Source organism: Castor canadensis, chromosome 2, assembly GCF_047511655.1.
Source record: "Castor canadensis chromosome 2, mCasCan1.hap1v2, whole genome shotgun sequence".
Classification (NCBI taxonomy): domain Eukaryota; kingdom Metazoa; phylum Chordata; class Mammalia; order Rodentia; family Castoridae; genus Castor; species Castor canadensis.
Genome location: NC_133387.1, coordinates 172,062,728 through 172,067,565, shown reverse-complemented (window position 1 = coordinate 172,067,565; position 4,838 = coordinate 172,062,728). Strand labels below are relative to the sequence as shown.

At 37.8% G+C, this 4,838-nt stretch overlaps 1 pseudogene; it reads left to right on the top strand.

The window, feature by feature from the left end:
* Positions 1–555: 555 nt before the first annotated feature.
* Positions 556–1,497, top strand: LOC141418458 (olfactory receptor 8G50-like; annotated as a pseudogene).
* The last annotated feature ends 3,341 nt before the right edge of the window (positions 1,498–4,838 follow it).

The following is a 4,838-nucleotide window of genomic DNA, read 5'->3' as shown; positions in this document are numbered from 1 at the left end:
TTTTAATGCTTGCTTTCGAAATTGGATGTCTTTTTATTTTCATTTTCCTTTCTGATTGCCCTAATTAGAATCTCAAGTATAATGTTGAATGAACAGAACATCTTGTTTTGTCCATTAACTTATCAGGAAAAACTTTCACCATGAAGTGTGGTATTAGTTGTGGGGTTTTTGTTGATGAAGCTGATATTTTAACATAAAAAAGTACTTTCTCAGTAAAGAATTTAAGAGGATTACAAATGTAGCATGAAAATTTATTTGCACACCCCATCAAAATTATTACCTCTTTTTCTGGGTGATCAGGGTCAGGTTACTAGTAACCATTTTCACAATGTAAAGCACAATTAGGAATGTTTTTATCTTATATTTAATTCATTTGTCTCATACATTTGGAATCCCAAGGGCTATGAGTGCTAACATACATAGGGATATGTCAGGAAACTGCAGATACCTTGCTGAAAAGCCTTGAATTCTGTTTCAAATTTTAATGTTTTGTGGGACAATAAATACCTTCCTCCATTTCTTTTTTTCTTTTCTACATAGAATTCCCCAAAGAAAATGGCAGAAGAAAATTATTCCACAGTGACTGAGTTTATCCTTGCTGGACTCTCAGAGAAAGAAGTGCTCCAATTGCCCTTCTTCTTCTTCCTAGGAATCTATGTGCTCACAGTGGTGGAGAACCTGGGCATGGTGACCTTGATCCTACTTAGTTCCCACATGCACACCCCCATGTACTTTTTCCTTACCAGTCTGTCCTTCATTGACCTCTGCCATTCCAACAAAAATGCTGGTTAGCTTTGTGAAGAAAAAGAACATAATTTCCTACCCTGAATGCATGACTGAACTCTACTTCTTCCTTGTTTTTGCATATCAGAATGTCACATGTTGGCTGCAATGGCCTATGACCTTTTTGTTGCTATCTGTAACCCCTTGTTTTACAATGTCACCATGTCCTATCAAGTCTGTTCATGGATGGTAGTTGGGGTGTATAGCATGGATTTGGTTGGTGCCACAGCTCATACATTTTGCATGCTGAGAGTGATTTTCTGTAAGCTTGCCACCATAAACCACCACTTCTGTGATCTTTTTCCATTACTGGAGCTCTCCTGTTTCAGTACTTTTATCAATGAGATATTAGTTCTGTGCCTAAGTGCTTTTAATATACTTGTCCCAGCCCTGACCATCCTTGCCTCTTACATCTTCATCATTTCCAGCATCCTGTGCATCAGCTCCACTGAGGGCAGGTTCAAAGCCTTCAGCACCTACAGCTCCCACATCTCTGCTGCTTCTGTCTTCTTTGGCTCTGCTGCATTCATGTACCTACAGCCATCCTCAGTCAGCTCCATGGACCAAGGGAAAGTGTCCTCTGTGTTTTACACCATTGTTGTGCCCATGCTGAATCCCTTGATCTACAGCCTGAGGAATAAGGATGTCAAAGTTGCCCTAAATAAGTTCTTGGAAAAAAAGAAGTTTTGTATGAAAAGAAGTACTTTTCCTTAACAAAATTTATTTTCTGGAGATTTGGTAAAGAATCAGTCCAGAGGTAGCAACGTATGTCCACAAGTCATAAAATTACTGTTAGTACTTGACTATTTGAAAGAAAGAAGCCAATGTTAAGACTGGATTCATGGGATTGGACACATGGAAGAGAGCACCTCTCTAGGATACTCCAAACTTCAACCACTCAGAGTAAGCTGTATCACCTCTAAACACTTTTTAAAATTTATCAAAGCATTCTTATGGTTGCTTATACTTTACATGTATGGAACATGGCTCTGTTTTGTCAAGATTTATTTATCTTTTGAAGGGAATAAATAATTTTTTTCAGTATTCTTTGATAGTCTCAATATTTTGTGCACTTGGCCTTTTTAACAAAGTGTGTTATCAAACATTTCTAACAGTGTGGTTTCTAAAATAATTAATTTTAACAAATTTGTAGTACACTAAACACATTTCTTATTCTTATCAGGGAATATGGGAATGTATGATGGGTGATAAGATAGATTCTATGCACAAGGAGATGGCACTGTATTGGAAATGACTGACAATCTTGAACAAGATGTCATACATTGTATCTTTTTACATATGTTTATATAATATGTCATATATATAATTTATATGTAAATATACATATACATATTTACATATGTAAATATACATATACATATACATATCAATAGTCCTTGATCCAGTTTTGGGATTCTGTCAGAACCCATATTCAAATGATGAATCGACCTTCATTCTCTTTACTCTAAAGAGATAATGTTTTTTCTTCCAGCCTACATTTTAGAATCTCAGATTCAGAATTGACAGTCTCTTACTCTTGCATTCATGTGGATTATTAATTTATCTGGAAAACTTAAAATTGGAAAATCAAGTTACGTGTGCTTCCTACTCAAAAGCTCATGGTCTATGCCGGAAAAATAATTTATTTTTTTGAGGGATCTAAGAGGAGAGTTCCAAGCAATCAATTTCCTTTTTCTATTCACCCAGTCAAGCTCCTACTGCTGTTCTTGAAAACAGAATGACTTCTCCAGGGAGGCAATTGTCCCAGTAACCAGCCTCAACAGCACCTGGCAGCATCCACAGGTTGCTCAGCTCCCATTCCTTCCCTGGTGATGGCAGCACCTAGACAGCACTTCTCATCTCTCCCTAGAACAGATTGCCAGACTGTATTCAAATCCCCTCTTATTTTAGAGCCATTTGTGGATGATAGGCTGTGATCATATTCTTTATGATCCTTCTGATCTTCAAAGCTGTCAAAATGTTGCAGTAGGAAGATGATCCTTGATGTCTCCAATTAACATTGTGCCCTTCCTGCCCCTTGAGAAGAGCTCAGTATCCTCCTTTTAACCCACCTGTGCTTTTAGTCCTGGTATGTTGTATCTGTACAACCATCTGTCTCACCTAGAAGGTATAAAACAGTGCTTACTTTGTTATATTTGCCTTCAAATATGTGCCAAGAACACCTCTCTGCTTTGTTGCCTTTATATCAACTTATAATACCAAAACTTATAATGGTTGAGGAGATTTTCTGTGTAGTAATCAGTTCTTATTTCAGACCCAAATTTATTAACCTTAAAATTATCTGTATGTATCCGTCCATCTATGGATATGCATGCTATGTGACACATATATGTGTATATGCTAATGTGCAGCACATATTTAAATGTATCACATCTGTATTACTTGATCTGTTTTACAAGGTTTATGTGCATGTAATTTTTATTTGTTACTCTAGGCATCAAACATCCAACATCCAGTAAATTTTTTTTATATAGATGAATGATAGAAAAAAAGTATGGCATTTTGTTATAATCAGAAGCATTTCTTTATGCATTAACAGTAAAAAGTGTTTAAAAGGGTAAAAATGTTGAATAGTCATTAATGATTTTGAGAACTGGTAGAAGATATATTACATTTTTAGCACAGATTTCAGATAGACTCCAAAATGGAGAAGGAGAGTACCACAAATAAGAGAGATGAAGGACCTTGAAGAAGGCATGATATTAAAAAGGAGAAAAAGAACAAATATATAGGACTTAGGAAGTGTTGTTACAGAATGGCACATATATTCCAATGTTTTCATAATTGAAAAGAACAGGAGATTCCAAGATGGCAACTAGAGGGAGGAAGCAGAAAGCATGCTTCCTAAAATAAAATCTTGGAGAGTCACTGGAGATACACCTTACAGGAAAAACTACTGAGAAGAGGCAAAACTCGGACTTCTCCACACCCCCAGACCATGGATAGCATCCCCATTCCATGGTAAATGGAGAAACCAGGAGGGCTCCCCTGCTGCCAGACACCATTTCTTATCAGCTTGAGAGATGCAGACCACCAGGTGAGCTAAGTGGCATGTGATACTCCCACAGACAACCCTGGACCAGATCAGCATAGGCCCCTGGGCAGACTGACTCCCACCCAGGGAAAAAAGAGAAAGAAAACAAACCAAATAAACAACAACTACAAAAAAAGTAGCAAAGAGGATGGGGTACCCTGAGTGCTGAAGAGGGGGGAAGGGGCAATTCCTCACAGAACTGTAAATAAACGAGCTGGTCAGAGAAAGCAGGAGTGGCAGCACCTGCCAAGCAACCTTGGAGTGGGAAAGCTTGTAAAAGTGGCAGTGTGAGGAAAATTCCACAGGAGAGAGGGGAAGGGACACTTCCCACATGAACTGTAAACAAACAAGATGTCTAGAGAAGGGGGGGTGTAGCACCACCTCCCTCAGTGTGCTTGGAAAGGGGAAATCTTGTAACAGTGGCGGTTGCACCCAGGAGAACTCTAAATAAACAAAACCTGTAGGGCTAGATGAGTGCTAAGCTCATCCCTGAGATCTGCAGTCAATAAAGCCTCCAGCAACAGCTGGCTGACAGCAGTGGGCAGGTGAGCCACAGCCTCAGATAGACATTCACAGAACTGTCTCCAGACACTTTTTTTCTTCTTTTTTTCTGTTCCTTTGATGAGACAACAACCGAACTACATCTGCATGCTAAAAGACTTTTGAAATTGTATTGCATTTGAACTTGGGATACTTTGTTGTGTTTTGTTTTTTGTTTTTTTTGTTTTTTTTCCCTTTAATGACAACTACTTCTGAGACATCATCTCCAGGATTGGAGGCTGAGGGACTAAGATAAAAATTATTAAGGCTGAAACTTTATTGCATTTGAAATTGGGGATTTTTAAAATTCTCTTTATGTCTCTCTAATGCCTGTTTAGCTTACTGTTGATTAGTACACTATCACTCCCTGTTTACATGTTTGACACTGTATTGTTTTGTTTTTTTACTTGTCTTACTTTGTCTTGTTTTTTTACTTGTTTGTCTATTTGTTTTTCCCTTT